General features: G+C 40.1%; 1 protein-coding gene across 20 annotated transcripts in view; it reads left to right on the top strand.

The window, feature by feature from the left end:
- The window catches only part of NRXN3 (neurexin 3), a gene marked incomplete at both ends in the record, with an annotated part of 1,633,255 nt that overhangs the window by 1,413,770 nt on the left and 192,483 nt on the right, over nucleotides 1-27,002 (top strand). The gene's annotated exons all lie outside the window — the stretch shown is intronic.

Genomic DNA, 27,002 nt, shown 5'->3' with positions numbered 1-27,002 from the left:
TCTGTCTCTCTATACATCCTTCCCACTCCTCAGAAGTCTACACTCAGGAATAAAAGGAACGTGTACTCCTTTCTTCCTGTGGTAGTTCTTTATGATCACAGCTAGCATATGTCCCTCTTAAAGTCTTTGCTTTTCTAGTTTCCATAATCATTCCTCAAATGACATGGAAGTATTTCCCCATCCTTGCCACACTACTGTGGACTCTCATTAAAGCCTATTGATGAGTTTACTGAAGCAAAATGTTTAGAGAGCAGGATGCCCTGCACTTTGCCTGACTTCTGCCAGGCACAGGGAGACTATTCCTGTCTCCAACAGCAACACTTTTCTATTATGCATCAAGAGTTCACATAAGGGCTTCCCTGGTGGTGCAGTGGTTAGGAAACTGCCTGCCAATGCAGGAGACATGGGTTCAAGCCCTGGTCCAGGAAGATCCCACGTGCTGTGGAGCAACTAAGCCCGTGCACCGCAACTACTGAAGCCTGCACTCTAGAGCCTGCGAGACGCAACTACTGAGCCCGTGTGCCACAACTACTGAAGCCTGCATGCCTAGAGCCTGTGCTCTGCAACAAGAAGAGCCACCACAATGAGTAGCCTGCGCACCACAACAAAGAGTAGCCCCTGCTCGGTGCAACTAGAAGAAGCCCACGAGCAGCAACGAAGACCCAATGCAGCCAAAAATAAATAAATAAATTTATTTTTAAAAAAAAAGTTTACATAAAAGTTCTTGTAGAGATTCTAGTCTATTTCTAGATCCTGTTGAGCTCCTGGTCATCTAATACTGCCATCTCTTCTTCCTGAATTCCATTCTGATTGAGTCATCCTAATCCTACACTTATCTCATTGTTTCTTTATGTAGGTAACTCTATATTTATCTTAATTAACTTCCATTGAGTTGTATCCTCTATCTTCCCAATCTCACTGTAGCATTTGTATTCTGACATTCAGGATATTCCTCCCTTATGTAAGACAGAGGTGAACTTGTAATCATGGCTTCTCTTTCTTCATCCAAGTCACTGATACAGATGTTGAGCTGGGAGTTGTTAAAACTTAGTCCTGCTGCCAGCCCTGCAATATCTGGCCATCTGTTTAGTGGGCCATCTATAAATCCTTGTAATGTGTGTGTTCCCCATTTTTCTCCATTGTGATCTCAGAGATATCACTAAAGACCTTGTCTGATGCTTTGTTGTGATTTTTACACTCTGTCCACATCATTCTGCTGAACTTCCCACTTGGTAAATGTATTCTCAAGAAAATGAGATTACTTTGGCGTGACTATTTTTAGTGAAGCTATGCTAGCTCATTGCATCTCCTTTTAGTCTCTAAAGCCCAGAGGTCACAAAGTGAAGTGCTCATAAAGGCCAAGCAGGTGATAAATGTTTGGATCAGAAGCTGGGTGTGAAGCCTTTTTTTTTTTTTTTTTAATGAACAGAAATATGCATCTTTTGCCTAGAAGACTCTTTGCCAGTTGAACAAAATCCTTCTGGTAGCAAATTTCACCTGCCATTTTATGATTCCCTTTCTAATTAAGTTTACCGATCTATTATTTGTATGAACCCATATCTTTCTCCATTTTGAAAATGAAGACTATATTGGTACATCCCCAGCTGTAGATTTGGAAGGGACCATAAATGTCCCAGTTGAGCCCCAACTCAATTTAAAAATCCCTTCTGCAATGTCTCTAACAAATGATTGTACTTTTTTAATATATTTATCAAATTAGGGTGATCTCACTATATCACAGTGCAGCTGCTACTATTCTTTCTTCCTTTTTTCTGTCTCAGAGGAAAGATTGGCTTGTACCCCTCCACAGCTGAATCTACCTGTGCCCTTGGCCTCCTGCCCTTTGGTCTCTCCTGGAATCTTATGCCATCTGTTACCTCATCTCTATTTTATCTGGTATATTTCCCCTCCTCTGCCTCTTCTCCATCTGCTCACAACATGCTCAAATATTTCTAAACTATATTTTATGGTTATTTCACTCAATGGCTTCCCAATACCAACTAAAGACAATTGATATTCCTTAATAGAATCCCCAAAGCCTAACATGATTCAGCCTCAACCTACTTTTTTATCCAGCAAAACCATTTCTCTCTATTGTGTACACTATGCTCTGGCCAAACTCATCCACTGACTAGACTTCATCTTTCCTTTTGGCCATGCTAGTCTCATTGCTTAGGATGCAATTTCATTAACCTTGTTTCCACTCTTTCCATTTGTTGAAATCCTAGATGTCTTTCATGACCCAGCCTGTCAGTCACCTCTTCCGTGAAGCCCTCTATTGAATTTTGTTTATCTACATTATTGCCTTTACCACTTTCTATTTTTTTAACTCTTATTTTGTCTATGTCTTATCTCAGCTACTTCATTATAAACTTGTTGAAAACCTATACTGTGTCCTATACATCTTTATGTCTTTAAGATCAAGCACAATTCTTGGCATGTAGTATGTGCACAATAAATGCTTATTGATTGATGAAATAATTGATTCTGAGATTTATTACTAATGATCAATCTAAGTGTTTTTCAGCATCACACTCAACTCCATGTATGTTAGGACAACCACTCTTGAGATTTATATAAACCAAATTTTCCTCCTGTAAAGCAAAAAATAAAGCCTTTATTTTTCATTTGGTGTATTACAGACACTGGACTAGGTTTCTTTCATAAATATTACATATGCATTAGTCCTTTCTTATCTCCCCAAAAATCCTGTTTGGCAACTCTTTTTAGGTTGTTGTTTAGATGAAAAAACAGGGGCTAGAAACAGTTAAATAAAGTATTACTTCTTTCAGAACTGGAAAGCCAAATCTGTCCTTGGAAGTCTCCTGGGAGAATAAGGTTTCGGGATGCATGTAATGGGGAGAACAGAAAATTGGGTAGAGAGATGCCTGGGTCATTTTGGGTGCTGTTTTTACTCACTGTGTGGCTTAGGCAAGTTTATGTTAGGTTCTTCCATCTGTAAAACTGAGATTCATATACAACCATACAGAGTATGTGTCCCCTAACTTACCTTCCTCCAAAAGATTAATGAGATGATTTCCAAGGAACACTCTGATTTTTTATGATAAAAGAAATAGATAAGTATGAAGCGAAGCATTTCCTGCTTCTGTTGAAGGTTTTTAAAAGGGTGCAAGCAGCCTTTTAAAAATTATCAGAGTAAAAGCTAGAAGAAGAAACAGCCATCTACATTTAAAATCAAATCAGCAATTAACGTAGAGCACCTAATGATCTTCTGAGATGTGTATTGTATATTACAATTTACCAGGCCCTTTTCCATGTATTATCTCAGTTTTTATAACTACTCTATGTACTACATAGGCTAAGTGTTTTTATTACCATTTTTAAGATACGAAGCTCATAGGCTAAGTGACTTGTTCAGTGTTACTTGATTCATATGAAATAGTCCAGGGGTAAACCCAGGTTTCCTGGATTCCAAACCTAGTTTCAGCGATCTTGCATCTCTATAGTACCGTTGGTATAAAAGCATCCAAATTAGACCATCCACATTTTGTCCACGTTCAGGGTTGAGTTTAAATTCTACTTCCATTATAAAGGCTTCCTATATCCCTCTAACCTAAAGCCAGTTCTACTTCTTCCCTATTTTTTGTTGTCCTTAAAAAGATCATAAACATCTGTGAAAGCTCTTGAGAAAATTCACAGATCATCCTATCAGGTGGTTCCCTGGAAGCCTTTATACTAAGATGGGTTCCCTGTATTCTCTTCTTTCTTAAACTAGACCCTTGGAATTCAGTCCAATTTACATTCTTGTTGATAGTTGCCACCATCCATTCCATCCTTGGGACTGAGCATTAGCACAAGCAGTACTTGAATGGTAGCAATGGTCTGTTCATTTTGGAATTAATGCCTAGAACAAAATCTTGTACATGGTAGGTGCTCAATACATAATTGCTAAGTGAACGACTAGACTAATCAGTGATTATGGTTGGGGCAGAAGGTTCAGAAAGTTTGGCAAGAATATTGGGAATAAAGGTTGGAACCTGATAATGGAAGATCTGGGATGCAAGGCTGAAGAGTTTGACATTTGCCCAACTGGCAACAACAGAATTACTGGAGCCAACAAATGGTTTTCCTGGATTTTCTACTTCTAGGACAGAGTCCACTTTAGAATTCAGCCAGCTTCTTGGTTTTTTTTTCTTTTCTCTTTTTTTTTTTTTTTTTCTTGTCTTTTCAACTCCATCGGGACCTCCTCCCACCAGTGACACTTTGCCAGAGACTAGTGATATGTAAGGCAGGCAGAAAAACCCAAGTGAATCAAGGAAGCCTGTCAAAAGCATTGATTTCTATGATGTCTCAGTTTTTTAACTAAATTGTAGGTTGTATCGCTTGGCCAGAGACAGCTGACAGGCAACTCTGCCTGAACAAGTAGCATCTCCAAAATGACACATGCATTTTAGTTTCATTACAGGAAGTGGGTATCATTATTGCCTGGACCATCACAGTAAGTATGGTGATTATATGCATCCCTTGGGATTTGGGGTTGACAGCATAGCTGGGCTGTGCTAAAGACTCTTGGCTGGCACATTGATGTAAATGACAGCAAAGCAGATCTCTGGGCCTCTTAGGATAGAGGCATAAGTTCATGATGTAAAGAAAGTTCCATGGGCCTGCTAAAATCTTACCAATTAGGACTGGAATTTCTTGGCTTATAAGTCATATTTAACATTCCTCTTTATGATATTTTTTCTGACACCCCAATACCCAGAAGTCCAAGACCTTCAGCTGCATGTTGCTGAGAATTTCAGCACTCAGCAGAAACAGTGGTAGTTATTAACTGGTTAGTTGATGGCAGCTTCCCCATGACCATAAAGTAAACATTTCAAACCTCCAAACATATACCAACCTCCAAATAACAAATGCTCTTTAGATGCCCGAGGATTGGCTCTCTAGCTTCTCTTATGGGTCAGTCTGTATTGGTAGGGGTGCCTGGAGAGGGCGTATTTGGGCTTCTCAAGTTAGAAAAGAGATGGTTCCCCCATCTATACATATATACTATGAAGCAATTCCTGGAAAGAAAATTTAGGGGTGACACTCCTCATGCCTTCTCTCCAATCCCTTATTTAGTTGGTGGAATTGGATGAAGGGTCTGCACATGTCTGCTGAGACCCCTTCCTTCTCTTCTTTCTGTTCAGAGGGTTCTTCTCCCTGTGCTGGGTGTACCCAGGCCCAGGACAGTTTCATCTTTGCAGGGGGCAATGGGGAAGAGAAGAGGACAAGGTATATGAGTAGGAAGCCTTATGTGGCCTGGTCTGAGTCTTGTCCCAGACCAATTCCCGCATTCAGCTTCACAAGCAATAAAGTTTGCTCGTCCTTTGAACCTGTGTCTATTTTTCAATTGGCTTGGAATTCAGAATGGAGAGAGCTATGATTTATTGCCCACTTAAACCTCAACATGGTAGAGCAGCAATTCTGTTTTTCTAGCTGTTATATTGCAATGAACATTTTTTATTTATTTGGCAAGTATGTTATATAACTTAAATAATTTTTTTTCAATATCACGGTCTGCTCAAAATTAAATGGTAGTTCTAGAGCAGCAGCCTACATTAAATTTTTCTTGATGATTATAACTATGTAGGTATATGAACTCACAGAACTAAAACTGAGTTTGCATAAAATTTACATGTACCTTTCTATACTTAATGGCTGCTCTTAGGCAACTTTCAATAATGCATTTTGTTATCATTATCTTTGCTGGCATTAATTAATCCTACTATTTATTGGCTAAGTGTACATTTCCTATTGGTATGTCTCTAAGTCAAGGTGAAGGTATCTATCATACTTCAGGGCTCAGAGGGAAGTCTCTTTTGTTTAAATCAGACCTTCTTGTGAGTCTGCCTAACAGTGATAGATTTTGTTGATGCGCTTCAGTTCATGAAAAGTGCATTAAAACCTCGAGCTGAGCCATCTCTCTGAAGCAGCAGTTGGGTCATTACAGTTTGGCAGGCGCTTTAGATGTGTGTGTGATTTTATGATCGAGTCTGCCTAATTCATCCCAACCCTTCAAAGGAGAAGGAAACGACAATTCCTTGAGCATCTTCTGTTATGTGCTAGCTGCCTGCATATCTTGTTTTATCCTCATAACAAGCTTTTGTGGTAGGTAATATTTTCCCAACATTAAAGATGAGGAAATTGAGGCTTAGAAAATCTAAACAATTTGGTCAAGAACACACAGTAAGTGATAGAGTTAAGAGCCAAAGCCAAAACTGTTTACTCAAAAGCATGTGACTATTATAGTACGTTAGGGTTTTAAAAAAAAAAAAAAAAAAACAGAAAAATCTACAAAGGGCAGACTGATAATTTAAGTGATTAAAATGGAATGAGGTATAAGAAAAAATGCACTTTCTCTTTTTTTTTGAATCCCATGGCTCTGGATCTATCTTTGTTGAGGTTCAGAGAAGTTGCTAGTCATATGGTAACAAACATATTTCCCTTTCATCTTTACGACACAAAACAAAAAAGAGCGACAGAGAGTGAGAGAGAGAGAGAGGAAAACTTGGTGCTAAATGGAAACCAACACTCATTGGTTGGAAACCAACCAACATATTAGACTTTGCATCTAATATTCAATAGGGAGTGGTAGAGACTGTAGTGATTTGGAAACTTGTGCCTTTCTCTTCCAATCAGCTCTGGCCTTTAATTGTGTTTTAGAAATGTTATCCCAGGGTTGCTAAATCTTACCATTTTCAAAAGAACTTAGAAATCTAACTATTCATGAGAGACCTTCTGATTTTTAAATGTTGAAAACGAAGTCACATTTTAAAAGATACTATGAGTACCACCCTTTAAAACATGAAAATAATATACATCTGAGGGTCTGATCCAGTTTGTAGGTTCTGTCTGTAACCTCTGTATTACACAATGCAGCTGATAAGTATCTATTGGAGAAAAATAATCAACAGACAGCAATCAAACCAAAAAGAGCTTTTGTTACTCTTCCAAGAGGTATGCCCCCAGGTTCAGCATTGTTTGTGTCCCTCTGGGGTAGACACATAACTCCTGATCCTTTCTGTCCTTCACCAGAGTGGAGATGAAACCTGTGTCTCATGGACATTTGGATTTCAGATGCCCTGCACGCACGTGTCTGTGCGTTCCCTGGATGGACCTGGTTATCTGGTGAGCAGAGGTGGAATGGCTCATCAGCAGTTATCCTTTGGCAACTGAATCAGAAATGCATCCTGCTGTCTGTTAAGGAAAGTGTCTCTGCTTATAACTAGCTTTCTAAGGTGAGGCTTGGTAGATAGCTTTAGTCGCACTCCTGTAATTCCTCGTCTGTATCCCTAGTACTTCCTTCCCTCTCCTTCTAAGTTTTTACTTTCCTCTGACCTTAATCACTGCCGTAAATGAATCAAAGGTGTTACTGAACATAGATATGACTAGTTAGCCACAGTAAGATAACTGCTAACTGCTGAAACATGGGTGCTCTAGCATTGCTTGGATGGTGTCTGCCCTGATGGCCTCTGAGCCTCTAGGCCAAGGTCCAGTGTGAGTGCCGCACAAACCATTGTCCTTCTAAGCAGCTAAAGTTCTTCTCCTGCTAGAAGAGAAATATCTACAGCAGAAAGCAGGGGGGTTAGCAGCAGGGCACACTTGGGGAATAAAGGATTTTATTTGTATTTATTTTGAGTCTATAGTCTTCTAAATTCCATAAATGTAATTGAGCCATTATCAAGGAAACATTTGTCGGGGGTCTGGAGAGGGCCCTTTGGGCAAGAAAGAAAATATCCTCCACGATTTAGCATGTTGATGAACCTTAAACACGCTTTTTCTTTGTTTGGAGGTGTTGAGCCCTGAGAGACTATCTGAACATGCGAAGGTTTGTGTCTCGGAAAAATTACTGATTTTTTAGAGACCAGACCAGCTGGTTGATACTCTAAAGCATTTTTATGCCAAGTATTTCCTATTTTTCTCTTTCTCGGACTGAATTTCATTTTCACTCCCATAGTTTCAACCTTCTAACCTTCCCCCATTCCTCCTTCCTCATCTTCATTGCTTAAATTTGTCTGATCTAACCCACCTTTTTCCCACCACTGGCCTGACCCCTCCCAAATAAGGTGGCATTTTCAGTCCTGAAGGACACATGATGCAACCTCTGCCTCCAGTCACTTGGGCAGTTTGTCAAGGACTGACTATAGATGTTTATTTTTATTTCTTCTATCTTAATGTAGGGAACTGTGTGCTTGTTTTTATTTGTATTTGTCCCCATCTATTTTGCAATGATATGTTTTTTTTCAGTGCCACATAATTTTCAAATCGCCGTCACAAACATCTCTTTTTTTTTACCTTCATCACCACCCAGCAAGCTCGGTGATGCCAACTCTGTCTTACACCTGAGGGAACTATGCCCAGCGTATTTGTGAGTTGTCCCAGGATCTGCATTAAGTAAACAACTAGAACTTAGATCCATGTCCTCTGGTTCCAATAGTATTGCCCTTTTCACAATACCAGGGTGGAGTTTACACTCCTAAGGACTGAATAATGCTAAATATATTTTTTAGCTTCTGATGGGTCTGACAGAGTACCCTATCTAGAGTGTATAATCAGTAGATACTTGATTGCAAAACCTCTGTGACTTGACTCTGACTTATGCAACATGGATTTGGAGAAATAAAGATATCGTTTTAAAAATATAGTGATGTGTAAAGATCCTCAATTTGGCAAGTCTAGTGCAGATTGAAAGTGGATGGTGATTGTAGTACAGCTCACTTAGAGGTGGACCTAGAAGACCGCGATGAAGGGACAGGCTCCCAAAGGGCAGAGCTTGAACGTTACACTGACCATCAGTCACTGCATTGAGGAGTAGAGAAGAAGGCAGGAAAATGAAAACGAGCTTCTCTGGAAGTGTGGCATCTTGGATAATTCAAGGGTAAGAATGGTGTTTAATGGGAATCAAATTGTTCAAGGAACTGGTAATGGGATGGAGTGGTGTCCACATCTAGGACTTCAGTTCGAATCTGAAGAGTGGACTGAGGACCTTGGTAATGGATTACAAACCTCTCACCTCCAGGTCTACAGAGCAAGCTCTCCTTGGGCTGCATAGCTCGCTGGCAATTATCCTGAATACTGTTCTAGTAAACTACGTGAAATAAATGAACGCCCACGGTCCCCTGAGATGTTGCCATGGCTCACAGTTTCAGATGCACTCTTCTAAAGCAAAATCATAGCAAAAATCAAAAAGCAATAAATGGAACATTGATGGAGATGTTGCACTCTGCACTAGAGTGTTGCTTGCTGAGAAATGCAAAGATGCTTTCACCATTGTGTCAGGTGCTCAGCTGAACATTTATTGAGCTGTCTATATGGAGAAAGACATAGAAAATAAAAATGTATTTTCTGCCCTCATGATGCTCACGATGTGATTAGGGGGAAGAACCGTTCCATTAAAAAAAAAAAAAAAACACTGAAATGAATCAGTGCAAACAATCGACTTTATTATTAAATAGAGGCTGGAGGGGTTGTGAGATAACTAGTTAAAGATGGCTCCGGGAGAGCACGTATGCAGAATTGTATTTAGCTCTGTACATCTTTGTACACTGACTAGGAAAGCCAGATTCTCTGGCAGAGGGAAGTCTCTTCTCCATATAGGAAAGGATACCTCATTCGGTGTTGGTCTGAACCAGGCCTAGGAGATCTGTTCTGCTTTTGTGTCATTACTGGATCAGTGATCCCTAATGATCTACCAGTGCATTCCCTGGAACTCATGTTGACGCTAGATCGTCCTGATCATCTGAATCCGTGGTTTCTTCTGAGTTATGTCTGGGATAGTTTCACATTTCTGAGAAACCTTCTTGGAAGTAAAGTCCCAGGCATTCCACTGACTGTTCAGGGACTATACAGGGGCAAGATTAGAGCTTGACTACAGATGCCTTTTGATGGACACAGAGAAGTTTAGATTCTCCTGAATCATCATCACTTTACTTAAAAAGCAAAGGAGAGGGTCAGAGAAACTAGCTTTTGGGTATGTTAAGTTTTAAGGTCTTATTCAAACACACATACACACGCACATGCACACACACCCATGGGCATGCATACACACACCTCTATTTCCCTAGCAATGTGTTCCTTAGACTTTTGGATGAAATCATTTAGCATCTTTATATCAGTGAATAAAACTGTAGCACACTCATAAAGAAGAGAGAGAATAAGGAATGTTTGTGCCCTTTAAATGCCATAATATAAATACTTCTTCATACTGTGCATGGATTTATTATAAACACTGTGGATAATCTGTGTATCTGAAGCTGTGGCTAGCTTCCGGGTGACTCACAGTGCATGCCAGGTCATAGAGGAGCAGTGACTTCCTAGTTTCTCAGGGGTATTTCCCCCATTTGCCTGAAACTTACGTTACAGTTTGGTAGCAATATTAAATTCAAGTAAACTAAAATAAGGTTGTGTGTTCTCTAACTATTCTGTCAAAAGAGCAGGCAGCTTTGAAATAATTCTCAATGCTGCTATGTTGGATGCTTTTCCAAAGGCATGAGTCAGCTCCCTGTGACACGTTTTCAAGTCTCCCATTTGGGTGGCTTTTACTTAATCTCACCCCTGGCCCATGGAAGGTGTCCTTCCTTTCATACTTTCGCCAGGATGCCCAGATTACTCTCCCCTACAGTGACTATGACACTGGCATGGAGGCCAGAAAACCTGCCTTCTTACTTGCTACAGCTTGTTTAAATTTCCCTTTTTTTTTTTCCTCTCTTGCTTTTATTATGATGGTTGGGGGTAGGTCAGAATCAACCTTTTGAATTAGAAATGCTGATAAGATCCAAGAGAGACTGTTACAGTGGTGATAGTTGACAAAGAGGAGGACCGTAAAATATCACCTGGATTAAATACCTCGCTGCAATGCTATCTCCAGGACACATACACACCACCGTCCCTGCGTGCAGACAGGCACTGCTGATATATTAGAGTCTGCTGGCCATTTTCTTTACGATAAGTAGGAAAGGAAAAATGAACCCCTATTTCAGTATGTTCGTCCCACGATGATGACACAGTAGATTCTCCTTGCAGGTAAACCAAGAGAGCTCAGTTAATCACCATTTATCACTCAAGGGACTCAAGTGTCTTGCAGATGCATGGGAGCCTGAGATATACATTGGGTTGCAGTGCTATTCTCTTCTTTCATTCCATCTAATGTAATAAACTCAAGTCCTGGCATCAGAGTGATGTGTGCTGGCTTTTAGAGTCCCAAGCCTTTAACGTGTACATGATTCACTCCACAGAACTAGATACACTTTGAGAAAGAAAATGTCATATCATTATAATTTTAATAACTTTACAACTTCGCTCCATCCTCTCTGTTACCAGCCTATTCCTAGCCACCATCATCTTTTGCCAGAAGCCTCTAATTTATTTCTCTGTATCTGCAGCTGCCCACCTTCAAACAGTGTTATGTTGAATTGATTTTAGTATCTAAACTAGCCTTAATGGATCTGAGATAGATTGGTTTATGCCTAAATAGGATGAATTTTTATATATTTTGTCTTATTGTAAATGTGCTCTATTTGTCAGTAATAGTTGAATGAATCAGTACAGGCTCCCCATTTGACTTTCCCACTCCTATTTGAGTTACTCTGACCATGTTAACATAAACCATTGATCAAAAACTAAAGAAAAAAACCATGGGGGCTTCCCTGGTGGCGCAGTGGTTGAGAGTCCGCCTGCCGCTGCAGGGGACACAGGTTCATGCCCCGATCTGGGAAGATCCCACATGCCGCGGAGCGGCTGGGCCCGTGAGCCATGGCCGCTGGGCCTGCGCGTCCGGACCCTGTGCTCCGCAACGGGAGAGGCCACAGCAGTGAGAGGCCCGCGTACCGCAAAAAAAAAAAAGAAAAAAATCATGGCCAGCTGAATTGTGCAAGATTTTATAACAGGGGTCAGCAAACTTTTTCTGTGAAGGGCCAGACAGATATTTTAGGCTTATAGGCCACGGGATCTCTGTTGCAACTGCTCAGCTCTGCTGTTGTAGTGCTACAGCAGCCAAAGACAATATAGAAATGAATGAGCACAAATGTGTCCCAATAAAACTTTATTTACATGAACAGGCAACAGTCAAATTTGGCCGTAGTTGCTGATCTCTGCTTCAGGCCGTTCTGCCTTCTGCGTCTTTCGCATACCAGTTCTCCAAAGGCATCATAAAAAAATGCAGTCATCTACATTGTATTTTCTGGTAATCCCAAAGCACTAAATCTCTCAGTTCTGAAATGTGTATACTATTTTTTTTCTCTTTGGTTAGAAAATGGTATAGAGTTTAGCCTGGGAATTCATCTATGGGAATGACTGAGAATGCCTTGCTTATTAAACCAGGAATTCTTGGTTGAGGTTTATTATTCACCTGGTCCATTCTCCCTGAAGCCATAACGTTAACTCAGTCTGTCACTTGAAAGGCAAATAGTAAAGCATTTTGGAGAATCACTGAAGGTTTCCTTACCGCCACAGAATAGGTCTTGAAAGGTTATGAGCTGTTTGCTGGTCTGTCTTCCCTATGGGAGCTGCTGCTCTTCCTTGGACTGGAATATCTAGTTCTAGGACAGGGAGTTTCTACTTTGAAGCCCACTCAGAACTGATTATACCTCTTCATGGAAACTGACTAGAATGACCTAGTCTGTAGTGAAGGGTCAAGGGACTAAATTGGGTTTGGAATTATCAACTAATGTCATTGTGCCCGGGGAGATGTACTGGGAGGCTTTCCTAGGGAAGTAACAATGAGTGATAAGAAAAAGGGGTTACCAAGAGCAGACAGGGAAGATATCACAGGACCTGTATTGTAGACCAGCCACTTTCTGGCTGTGTGAGCTTGCTTTGCCAAGTTTACCTCTGTAAAAAGGGCACTTGAATAGAACACAGAGTAGGAGCAAGTCAGATTATCCACCCATCCTCGTTGCTCACCCTGTGCTCTGAGGGCCAGACGAGTTTAGACCAGATATTCAAAATTCACATATATGTACACACGGGCATGCCCTCAGGTACACGTGTGTATTGTATGTGTTGTGTTTGTGTTGTGGGCTTGAATACATCCCTCATAGAAGGACTATTGTGAGCAATGAATTAGACTATATATGTAGATGTCTATAGATCAGTTTCCGTCATGCAATGCATGCCTTATGGGTGTTTGCTGTGTGGCTGAAGTTTTGTACCCCCTACTGCAGAGTTTCCAATAGTGACACTATTCATACTACAGGGCAGGTATTTCTTGGCTGTGTACTGTTGGATACTGAGCAACATTTCTGGCCTGTACCCCCTAGAGACCATTAGCGCCCCAACCCTAGTTATGACAAGCAAAAATGTCTCCAGGCATTGCCAAATGTCCCTGGGTACCAAATCACCCCAGTTGAAACCATAGCCCTAGTGGAACCAAAACATGAATATAAGGAATTCATTCCCAGACTTTAGCAAGTATCTAAATCACCAGGAGAGCTTGTGAACATACGGGTTGCTGGGTCCCACTCCAGGGTTTCTGATTCAGAGTCTGGTTTTAGATCCAAGAATTTACATTTCTAATGAGTTCCTAAGTGATGCTGATGCTGATGCTACTTCCAGGACCACAAGTGTGTAAGTGTGTAAGTGTGTAGGTAAGACGTAAGACACTCTGCTTTCACGCTGTGTGTGCGCGCGCACACAGTGTGCATACGTGCCGGGTGGGCGTGGGGGTGGGGGGACAAGCCATTTTGAGATGCATTTTCTCGGTGAAAAATTTTTGTCTACATTTTTTAAAAAGCAAAAACGTGATTATTCCATCAACATATGCTCTCTGTAAAATTCAACAGTATAGAAACTCACAAAGTTAGTTTCTGTTGCCGCTAGACCCCACTTTACGTCCCAGATAGTGCACATAGTACCAATTTGGTATTATCCTTCCAGACGTTCTTCCCTTTCTCCTTCCCTCCCCCCACCCTCTCTCTCTCTCTCTCTCTCTCTCTCTCTCTCTCTCTCTATATATATATATATATATATATATATATATATATATATATGTACGTGTATGTATAATTTTTTGAAAAATAGAACTGGGATTATAATGTAAAAAAAAAAAGATGTAAGATATTCTGGAAGAATTCTTGGTGATTTAAAAAGTGCTTCCTAATTTTGAGGATTTTGATGTTACTGTGAGCACAGGGCTTAAGGTCTCTTTATTAAGGCCATTGGGTGGTTCCTCACAGCTGTGGCAGAGATTTGGGGAACAAGCAAGGCATTTATGGGAGATGTTCAGTCTGTCCTGGGTTTTAGTCAGCACTGCCCTGCCAGCTGTCACCTGAATCCTGCCAGGAGACTGCTCCAGGCCCTGGTGAAACACTTGGACTCCTACGGAAATGAACTTTTAATTTTCACTTTATAGTCAGACTTAACCACCAAATGAGGCAGTGTGACATTGGGGTCTGTCAATACGAAATGCATGTTCAGAGTGGATTTGAAGGACATGATGACTCAGGATGCCGGTGTGTAACCGGTGATTGTTAGAGCCCTGGCTCTGACTTGCATCTTATTTACTTGCACCAGCTGTCTCGTCCTTCCTTGATTTCCCTCCTTGGGTCAGAGTTCCTGTTGTCCTGAGCTGTCATCCATGCTCTCTCTCTCTTTTTTTTCTTTTCTGGGAGTTAGAGATGGAACTGTCTTGAGCTATTTATCAGTCTTATCTCTCCTGACCCTCTGTTAGTCTTTCGGCCTGTGGATCTAATCCACTTTAATTGATTGATCTCTTGCAACCAGACATCAGGAAAACAACAGGAGAAGCACAACTGCAGCTGGGGGCGAAGATGGATACAATTTTGCTGGGTGGGCACAAAGGTCATAGAGACCTGTGCAGATTTAGGAAAATAGAATTTATTTCCAAGCCATTTAACATGAATTTTCTAGGGACAGTCTGTACGGATTCTGGAGTTGATGATCTTGAATGGGAGACAGTCATTTCAAATACACAGAGAAGTATGGTGTAGGGTGTGTGCAAAAGCCTCTGACTCACCCATCATCTGTCATACTATTTCTTACCCAGTTATCTTCACTGTCTTTACTATTATCACCATCTTCACCCCCACCATTAACATTATGTTTATATCAGCCTTTGAGCAGCACTTCATAATTTGCCAAGATTTTATTCATTTCTCTTAAGTACCGTTCAACACAGGCATTATTATTATTGTTGTCTTTGTATTGTTATACCGACAGTTGAGACCTGTTCCAGATCATCTGGGCAACAAGATACAGAGCCTTGACTGGGCTCAGGTCTTCTGCTTCTAGATCTTAAAGGCTCTGGGACCCAGAGCAGACATTTTCTTCTTCCCTCCCTGCCCTTTCTGCCACACACACAGCCACATTTAAACTCCTCGAAGGAAGGAGACTGGGTCATTGTCATGGGATGACAGTGGAAGTCCAAACTCTCGCAGTTGCACAGGTTGGAGCCTTGTCAGTTTGAGTGATTCTGGATAGGATTATTCACTATCTTGGACTTCTTCAGGGAGAGACCTGGTCTCAAATCCCTTCATAGCACATGGCTTTGCACACCAGAAGTGCACACTCACTGCTTATTATCTAACAGTTGTCTTGGGTCTAGAACAAGGAGATTATAATATTGAAAGAATGGACTTATGATCTTCACTGAAAGATAATTAATAGCCACGTAAAGAACCCATACATGATCTAATAAATGCAGGGTGTTTTATCCTAGTGAACTCCAATAAAATCCTCCTATAGTCAAAATCATCTGATGAATCAAGTAAATTGTACCTTATCCTTTTGTATTTTACAAATTGCATATATAAAGCATAATGAGACTATATGTTTTGCCCAAGATTTATTGCAAAAAAAATTCTCAGTACAAATGACCAATTCACTGCTTTATCCCAGACTGTTCAAATCCTAGTTAGCCTCCCATGGTATAAAAGCATATTAACACAATTTTTTCTATCACAACCACATATTATAATTTATATTCATTCATTCACTTATCCATTAATTTAACAAGTGTTTGCTGAGCACCTGTTAGGATCCCTACATTTGAAATACACACAAATAGTTTAGGCAGACAGGTTAGGCAGGTTATACAGATATAAAGTGTGTAATATGTAATACATATACCATTTTCTATAAATAACTCAGTTGCAACTTGAATACGTATGATGGGAACATAACAAGGTGGAAAACCCATAGGTTTTAAAGTCAGACAGAACTGTATTCTAATATTAAATATATATTTTAGTACTCGTGCGAATTCTCAATTGTCTGAATCTTGATCTTTTTAACCTATAAAATTTGGAGGGGGGATTGGAACCAAGATGGCAGAGTAGAAGGATGTGTTCTCACTCCCTCTTGCTAGAACACCAGAATCACAACTAGCTGCTGGACAATCAGCGACAGAAAGACACCAGAACTCATCAAAATGGTACCCCACATCCAAAGACAAAGGAGAAGCCACAATGAGATGGTAGGAGGGGTGCAATCACAGTAAAATCAAATCCCATAACTGCTGGGTGGGTGACTCACAGTCTGGAGAACACCTATACCACAGAAGTCCAACCACTGAAGTGGAGGTTCTGAGCCCCATGTCAGGCTTCCCAACCTGGGGGTCCAGCAATGGGAGGAGGAATTCCTAGAGAATCATACTTTGAAGGTTAGAGGGATTTGATTGCAGGACTTCGACAGGACTGGGAGAAACAGAGACTCCACTTTTGGAGGGCACACACAAAGTAGTGTATGCATCGGGACCCAGGGGCAGAGGCAGTGACCCCAAGGGAGACTGAACCAGACCTACCTGCTGGTGTTCAACAGTCTCCTGCAGAGGCGGGGGCTGGCTGTGGATCACCTTGGGGACGAGGACACTGGCAGCAGAAGTTCTGGGAAGTACTCCTTGGTGTGAGCCCTCCCAGAGTGTGCCATTAGCCCCACCAAAGAGCTGAGGTAGGCTCCAGTGTTGGGTTGCCTCCGGCCAAACAAACAAAAGGGAGGGAACCCAGGCCCACCCATCAGCAGTCAAGCAGATTAAAGTTTTACTGAGCTCCCCCCACCATAGCAACAGCCAGCTCTACCCACCACCAGTCCCTCCCATCAGGAAACTTGCATAAGCCTCTTAGATAGCCTCATCCACCAGAGGGCAAACAGCAGAAGCAAGAAGAACTACAGTCCTGCAGCCTGTGGAACAAAACCACATTCACAGAAAGATAGACAAGATGAAAAGACAGAGGACTATGTACCAGATGAAGGAACAAGATAAAACCCCAGAAAAACAACTAAATGAAGTGGAGATAGGCAACCTTCCAGAAAAAGAATTCAGAATAATGATAGTGAAGATGATCCAGGACCTCAGAAAAAGAATGGAGGCAAAGATTGAGAAGATGCAAGAAATATTTGACAAAGATCAAGAAGAATTAAAGAACAAACAAACAGAGATGACCAATACAATAACTGAAATGAAAACTGCACTAGAAGGAATCAATAGCAGAATACCTGAGGCAGAAGAACGGATAAGTGACCTGGAAGACATAATGGTGGAATTCCCTTCTGCGGAACACAATAAAGAAAAAAGAATGAAAAGAAATGAAGACAGCCTATGAGACCTCGGGGACAACATTAAATGCAACAACATTCACATTATAGGGGTCCCAGAAGGAAAAGAGAGAGAGAAAGGACCAGAGAAAATATTTGAAGAGATTATAGTCAAAAACTTCCCTAACATGGGAAAGGAAATAGCCACCCAAGTCCAAGAAGCACACAAAGTCCAATACAGGAGAAACCCAAGGAGAAACACGCCGAGACACATAGTAATCAATTGGCAAAAATTAAAGAAAAATTATTGAAAGCAGCAAGGGAAGAACAACAAATAACATACAAGGGAATTTCCATAAGGTTAACAGCTGATTTCTCAGCAGAAACTCTACAAGCCAGAACGGAGTGGCATGATATACTTAAAGTGATGAAAGGGAAGAACCTACAACCAAGATTAGTCTACCTGGCAAGGATCTCATTCAGATTCGATGGAGAACACAAAAGCTTTACAGACAAGCAAACGGTAAGAGAATTCAGCACCGCCAAACCAGCTCTACAAAAAATGCTAAAGGAACTTCTCTAAGTGGGAAGCACAAGACAAGAAAAGGACCTACAAAAACAAACCCAAAACAATTAAGAAAATGCTCATAGGAACACACATATCGATAATTACATTAACCATGGATGGATTAAATGCTCCAACCAAAAGACACAGGCTTGCTGAATGGATAAAAAACAAGACCCATATATATACTGTCTACAAGAGACCCACTTCAGACCCAGGGACACACAGATTGAGAGTGAGGGGATGGGAAAAGGTATTCCATGCAAATGGAAATCAAAAGAAAGCTGGAGTAGCTTGTATCAGATAAAATAGACTTTAAAATAAACACTGTTACAAGAGATAAGGAGGGACACTACATAATGATCAAAGGATCAATGCAAGAAGAAGATATAACAATTATAAATATATATGCACCCAACATAGGAGCACCTCAATACATAAGGCAACTGCTAACAACTATAAAAGAGGAAATCGACAGTAACACAATAATCGTTCAGGACTTTAACACCTCACTTACACCAATTGACAGATCATCCAAAATGAAAATAAATAAGGAAACAGAAACTTTAAATGACGCAATAAACTAGATAGATTTAATTGATATTTATAGCACATTCCATCGAAAAACAGCAGATTACACTTTCTTCTCAAGTGCGCACAGAACGTTCTCCAGGATAGATCACATCTTGGGTCACAAATCAAGCCTCAATAAATTTAAGAAAACTGAAATCATATCAAGCATCATTTCTGACCACAACGCTATGAGATTAGAAATCAATTACAGGGAAAAAAACGTAGAAAACATAAACACATGGAGGCTAAAAAATATGTTACTAAATAATCAAGAGATCACTGAAGAAATCAAAGAGGAAATCAAAAAACACCTAGAGATAAATGACAATGAACCCCCAATGATCCAAAACCTATGGGATGCAGCAAAAGCAGTTCTAAGAGGGAAGTTTATAGCTATACAAGCCTACCTCATGAAACAAGAAAAATCTCAAATAAACAATCTAACCTTACACCTAAAGGAACTACAGAAAGAAGAACAAACAAAACCCAAAGTTAGCAGAAGGAAAGAAATCATAAAGATCAGAGCAGAAATAAATGAAATAGAAACAAAGAAAACAATAGCAAAGATCAATAAAACTAAAAGCTGCTTCTTTGAGAAGATAAACAAAATTGATAAACCATTAGCCAGACTCATCAAGAAAAAGAGGGAGAGGACTCAAATCAATAAAATTAGAAATGAAAAAGGAGAAGTTACAACAGACACCACAGAAATACAAAGCATCCTAAGAGACTACTACAAGCAACTGTATGCCAATAAAATGGACAACCTGGAAGAAATGGACAAATTCTTAGAAAGGTATAACCTTCCAAGACTGAATCAGGAAGAATTAGAAAATATGAACAGACCAATCACAAATAATGAAACTGAAACTATGATTAAAAACCTTCCAACAAACAGAAGTCCAGGACCAGATGGCTTCACAGGTGAATTCTATCAAACATTTAGAGAGGAGCTAATACCCATCCTTATCAAACTCTTCCAAAAAAATTGCAGAGGGAGGAACACTCCCAAACTCATTCTATGAGGCCACCATCACCCTGGTACCAAAACCAGACAAAGATACTACAAAAAAAGAAAAGTACAGTCCAATATCACTGATGAATATAGATGCAAAAATTCTCAACAAAGTACTAGCAAACAGAATCCAACAACACATTAAAAGAATCATATATCAAGTGAGATCAAGTGAGATTTATCCCAAGTGATCAAGTGAGATTTATCCCAGGGATGCAAGGATTTTTCAATATACACAAATCAATCAATGTGATACACAATCTTAATAAACTGAAGAATAAAAACCATATGATCATCTCAACAGATGCAGAAAAAGCTTTTGACAAAATTCAACACTGATTTATGATAAAAACTCTCCAGAAAGTGGGCATAGAGGGAACTTACCTCAACATAATAAAGGCCATATATAACAAACCCAGAGCAAACATTCTCAGTGGTGAAAAACTGAAAGCATTTCCTCTAAGATCAGGAACAAGACAAGGTTGTCCACTCTTGCCATTATTTTTCAACATAGTTTTGGAAGTCCTAGCCACAGCAATCAGAGAAGAAAAAGAAATAAAAGGAATACAAATTGGAAAAGAAGAAGTAAAACTGTCACTGTTCGCAGATGACATGATATACATAGAGAATCCTAAAGATGCTACCAGAAAACTACTAGAGCTAATCAATGAATTTGGTAAAGTTACAGGATACAAAATTAATGCACAGAAATCTCTTGCATTCCTATACACTATTGATGAAAAATCTGAAAGAGAAGTTAAGGAAACATTCCCTTTTACCATTGCAACAAAAAGAATAAAATACCTAGGAATAAACCTACCTGGATAGACAAAAGACCTGTATGCAGAAAACTATAAGACACTGATGAAAGGAATTAAAGATGTTACAAACAGATGGAGAGACATACCATGATCTTGGATTGGAAGAATCAATATTGTGAAAATGACTATACTACCCAAAGCAATCTACAGATTCAGTGCAATCCTTATCAAATTACCAATGGCGGGCTTCCCTGGTGGTGCAGTGGTTGAGAGTCTGCCTGCCAATGCAGGGGACGTGGGTTCGTGCCCCAGTCTGGGAAGATCCCACATGCCGCGGAGTGGCTGGGCCAGTGAGCTATGGCCACTGTGCCTGCGTGTCCGGAGCCTGTGTTCTGCAACGGGAGAGCCCACAACAGTGAGAGGACTGCATACCACAAAAAAAAAAAAAAAAAAAAAGGAAAGAAAATTACCAATGGCATTTTTTACAGAACTAGAACAAAAAATCTTAAAATTTGTATGGACCCCAAAGACCCCAAATAGCCAAAGCAGTCTTGAGGGAAAAAAACGGAGCTGGAGGAATCAGGCTCCCTGACTTCAGACTGTACTATAAAGCTACAGTAATCAAGACAATATGGTACTGGCACAAAAACAGAAACATAGATCAATGGAACAGGATAGAAACCCCAGAGATAAACCCACGCACCTATGCTCAACTAATCTATGACAAAGGAGGCAAAGATATACAGTGGAGAAAAGACAGTCTCTTCAATAAGTGGTGCTGGGAAAACTGGACAGCTACATGTAAAAGAATGAAATTAAAACACTCCCTAACACCATATGCAAAAATGAACTCAAAATGGATTACAGACCCAAATGTAAGACCGGACACTATAAAACTCTTAGAGGAAAACATAGGGAGAACACTCTTTGACATAAATCACAGCAAGATCTTTTTTGATCCACCTCCTAGAGTAATGGAAATAAAAACAAAAATAAATGGGACCTAATGAAATTTCAAAGCTTTTGCACAACAAAGGAAACCATAAACAAGACGAAAATACAACCCCCAGAATGGGAGAAAATATTTGCAAACGAATCAACGGACAAAGGATTAATCTCCAAAATATACAAACAGCTCATGCAGCTCAATATTAAAAAAACAAACAAACAATCCAAAAATGGGCAGAAGACCTAAACAGACATTTCTCCAAAGAAGACATGCAGATGACCAAGAAGCACATGAAAAGCTGCTCAACATCACTAATTATTAGAGAAATGCAAATCAGAACTACAATGAGGTATCACCTCACAACAGTTAGAATGGGCATCATCAGAAAATCTACAAACAACAAATGCTGGAGAGGGTGTGGAGAAAAGGGAACCCTCTTGCACTGTTGGTGGGAATGTAAATTGATAACAGCCACTATGGAGAACAGTATGGAGGTTCCTTAAAAAACTAAAAATAGAATTACCATATGATCCAGCAATCCCACTACTGGGCATATACCCTGAGAAAACCATAATTCAAAAAGACACATGCACCCCAATGTTCGTTGCAGCACTACTTACAATAGCCAGGCCATGGAAGCGACCTAAATGCCCACAACAGACGAATGGATAAAGAAGATGTGGTACATATATGCAATGGAATATTACTCAGACATAAAAAGGAACGAAATGGGGTCATTTGCAGAGATATGGATGGACCTAGAGACTGTCATACAGAGTGAAGTAAGTCAGAAAGAGAAAAACAAATATCGTATACTAACGCATATATGTGGAACCTAGAAAAATGGTACAGATGAACTGGTTTGCAGGGCAGAAACTGAGACACAGATGTAGAGAACAAACATATGGACACCAAGGGGGGAAAGCGGCAGGGGGGTGGGGGTGGGGGTGTGATGAATTGGGAGATTGGGTTTGACATGTATACACTGATGTGTATAAAATGGATGACTAATAAGAACCTGCTGTATAAAAAAATTAAGTTAAATTTAAAAATTAAAACAAAGAAATGTAGGTAAAATTCAATTTTTATACTAAATTGTTAGGCTAGGTCTTAGAATGAAAAGATAGAACAAATCTAATTTTTTATCGTTTTACCTGGAACTCTGAACACAAGAGTATAATGAAGTTTTTTAAGTGGAATAAACCTTCCAGATCAACTAACTTAGCAGTTCTCAAATCCTTTGGTCTTAAGACCCCTTTAAACTTAAAAAAATGATAAGTCCAAAGAGCTTTTGTTAACGTGAGTTATATCTAATGATGTTTACCCTGTTAGAAATTAAAACCATGAAACATTTAAAGTAGCTGTTTATTAATCCATTTAGAAATGAGTAATAAGCCCAATTCATGTTCACATAAATAACAATTTTTGAAAAACAGTATTTTAAAAATTACTGATAATGGCATTGTTCTACATCTTTGCAAATCTCTTTCATGTCTGGCTTAATAAAATATAGCTGGATTCTCCTAAATGCTTCTACATTCAAAAAAGAAAAACATTTTAAGGGTAATTGTGGGAATTTGAAAATTATTTCTGTTAAAAATACTTGTTGAGCACCTACTCCATCATCCAGATAGTCTGGGTTATGCTGCAGTAACAAACAGCTTCAAATACCAATATTTGGTGGCCTAAAGCAACCAAGCTTTGTTTCTCGTGTTTTCCATGTCGATTGTAGTGTGGCTTGTCGTCATTCTCCCTCAATGACCCAGATTGACAAAGAAGTCACTACTAGGAATTTGCTGAGTGCAGTGGTTCAGAGCAAACGGGAGAATTCTGGCAGGCCTCAAACCAGCAATTAAACGGATGGCTCAGTAGTAACACCTGATTTTATTGGTCAACACTGGTCCATTGGCCCTACCCATCACAAGCAGACCCAGAATTTCTCTCTCCTATGAGCCCATAATGGAGGAGAACTACCAAAATGTGGTAAACAGTGCCACTGATTACTTTATTTACTATAAGCCAGACTCTGAAATGAGTATGGCAGACCTGATGGTGTCTGGCCCCCAAGCAGGCTCACGTTCATGTTGTTACTGTTTTACCACCTAGCACTGAGCTCACAAATTCTGTGTGAAGCCTAGAAGTTAAGATATGGAGAACTGCTTCCTTTGCATAGCATCCTGGCACACATTTGAGAGCCCCAGTTCTGTTTCTGTCAGCTGCAATTTTCTGAAATAGCAGATGGTGCATTTTGCCTTCCCCTGGGGCGCTCTGGAATGAATGAAGAGATCGCCTTCAGGGAGTTCTTTATTCCTGAGGATACTTCTTGCCCCTGTGCATTTCTGCTCCTGAAATCTGACCCTGGTGTTGGTAGCATCTCTTGGGTCACCTCCATAGCAATCAGTGCTGTTTGGCTGATGGAGGGTCAGAAAGGTGGAGCTGGACTAATTTGAGAGACCATGTGGGCTCATAAAGAGTCATTACTGATAAAGAATGACTTACTGGCTATTTAAAGGCAGCCATTTTCTGTGCTGTTCAGTTTTTCCCTGAATGCACTTGAGGATTCTTTGGTAATGTCTTCTGGTTTACCACTTGTCTTTGTTTTTAACATCAAGGAGTAACATAGATGGAAGTGATTGCTTGGTAGCAACTTTAGTGGTGAAGGGTATGGAGTTATTAAAATTTATAGTCATGCTGTTTTTGCACCTACACTTTTGCTTATCTCGGAGAGGCTTATAAAAGGCACCAAGGAATGTGGAGAGAGAGCAACTACCGAATCGTGGCAGGAAATCAACCGTGCAAATGTTGGCTTTTTTAGTGTTCCGTTTGCTAAAATGTGCATTTATTTTTACGATATTTCTTAATGACAGTGTTGCCAAGCCAACCAGTCCTTGGCTCATGCCACTAGTGTCACCTGCACTAATGGCGGGGGGGAAGAAAGAGAAGAGGTGACTTACAATTACTGAGGTCCCAAAATATTGAGGTCCCAAAATATGCACAGCTTTGTGCCAGGTGCTTCACACATATGTGTTCTCCTAAAATCCTCACTGCCATTTGCCTTTCTTCCTCCACGTGATCCTTTATAAAAGAAACACCAGAAGTTAAACAACCTGCCCCAGGTCATGCAGCTTTAAGAATCAGAGGTATTATTTGAACCAAGATATGCTAAAACCCATGTTTATCATATCGAACCAGTGAACTTCTCCAGCAATCACAGTGTTTTAAATAGTCAAATGATTGGATGGTTTCCTTCTCTTGATCTCATGTATACCTTATAGTGGTATAATATTTTATTATTCATAAAGTACTGTCATACTAATTATAACATTTCAGCCTTATAACAGCCCTCCAAAGTATGTAAAGCTAGTATCCTATCCCCATAATATATTATCGAGAAATGGGTTCAGAAAAGTTAAGTAACTTGCCCCAGGTTAGTCAGGGCTGACTCCAAAGCCAGTGCTTTTTATACTTCACATCATCTCTTCTCTGGACACATGAGCCAGCACACTTTATTTTCATGGCAGCTGAGCATGATGGATTCAGGCCTGGGCAACTGTTTGGGTATTTGTCACAAAGCTTATAATAAACTGAGACAAAGCAGTTAGCCACAGATTATAATGCCACTGTGGTCCCATGACAAATGACAAGGAGGTTGCAGTAATGAAATCTCATTAGAGATTTCATTACTGCGAGTGAAAAGACCACATCTGAGGTCCAGCACAGGCACATTTACCACTGCAGGAAACACAATGAAACATCTGAGTAAGGGTCTCCACTGACATTGGCAACGTGCTAGCAGGATTAAGAAGACCTCCCCAAAACAGTGATTGCAATAGCAAATGTGTGGCGCCTAAGATAAGGACCAAATATTTATTCTGGCAGAGATTAAATCTTCTCTTTTCCTGAATCTATTATGGATCTTGCAGAAAATCGGCCCAAGAATATATCTCACTGATCAGCCTACTCTGTGAGCCAGAACTGTACTTTGCCACTGCTGCTGCTGAAAAGCTGCAGAAGGCTGGTCTAAAGGTCTCCTCTCCATCCATGATTAATTAGTGACTGAGGTGAATTGAATCACTAGCAGTCCTTTACATGCATCCAGGATTTATACAGTGGTTTCCCATTGAGGAACAGTGATGCAGTAAACAGTCCACATTTGTGGGGTGGGCAGAGGAGGAATGGTGTCTGCAGTCATGGTTTTTTCACTCCTCCAGTCCTTCAATTCTGCTAAAAAGATTATGACTCAGGTTATTATAGCCTTGCTTATTTAGGCACGAGGGTGATTAGGTACCAACACACACACACACACACACACACATCCTTAGAAGTGCATGCCAACTCTTTAAGAGAAAGCAGAAAAGTCATATTGTCATTTCTGCATTCCCAGAGAATTAAGGAGAAAGAATAAAATGGATCATAATATTATTAATTATGGGCATGATAGATGCAGAACTGACCATCAGGTTCACTTATCCATGCATCATGTTTTAATAGTAGGTATTTTGTTTAGTGCTGGAGGTGCAGAGATAGGAAAACAAAACAAAACAAAGCTGAGAACACAGTGTCTCAATAAACAGCAATTTAAGAAATCCTGTTTCTTAGAAACTTAAGAAAATGAGTATGTTTAGTCACCATTTGGGGAGGCACCTGAATTGCTTCTCCCAGAGAACAGAACATGGGTATTGCAGACACCATTTTACATTGTGTGCTGTGCTATCAGGGCACAAAGGAAGCAGTGATGTCCACTCTGTATCTCAGCATCCCTGCATGCTGAAATCAGCCTCTTTTGATCAGCCTAGATTCCTACTTTTTATGATTAAGGCTCCTAGGTCCTTATTCATCCTTTTATTGGGCACAAGATGTGTTCACGTAACTAAAGGAAAATTGGCTAGTTAAGGAAAGCCTGTCTTTTGGAAAAATAAGTGAAGTCTAGCAAACTATATGGAAACCAGTACCTAAAATCTCACGAGAAGTCTCAATTTATTGACTTTAAGCATAGTGAGTGCTTAATGAATAGTGTATTTATGTATTGAATGAATGAATGGATGAACCAGTTACTAAACTTGAGATTCAGTGAAGTCTTTCCTATGTCTTAGTTTGTGTGGATTCTGGACTTCTTTTCCCATATCCTCCTCCTTCCTTTCCTCCCCTGCTTCCTCCTTCTCCTTCTTCTTGAATAGAAGGAAATAGAGGATGACAGAGACTATGTGGACAAATACTGTGACTCAGTCTTGTAGAACATCAGAATCACAACTAAATTTTATTGTTTTTGAAAGTCCAACCATTTGCCAATAAGCCAGACTCTTAGAGAAATGGAGAAAGATGTTTCTTTTCTCTCCTTGCCCATTTCCTCCTGACACCCTGCGTGCTGATACCTTTCAGAGAGGTTGTGAGAGACTGATTATATCTGATCCGTGAGGTTACTTTCATTTTGTGTCTTCTTCTGAATACTAATTCCAACTCTTAGTCATAGGTTATTAAAGGAGAAGAGTAAGAGTTTTAATAACATCGTTATTTATATTTCAGTGTTTCTGGGCACTTCCCAGGGTGTGGATGTGTCACCACCACCACCATCACCTTCATTGCCCTAATGTTACTCTTCTGGAATTCATTGTGTTTTCCCTCCCAGAAGTCTATGTAGGGCCCCAGAGG

Source organism: Leucopleurus acutus, assembly GCF_964270905.1.
Source record: "Leucopleurus acutus genome assembly, chromosome: 1".
Taxonomy (NCBI): Eukaryota; Metazoa; Chordata; class Mammalia; order Artiodactyla; family Delphinidae; genus Leucopleurus; species Leucopleurus acutus.
The sequence above is the reverse complement of the archived record's forward strand: the minus strand, read 5'-3'. Positions and strand labels throughout refer to the sequence as shown.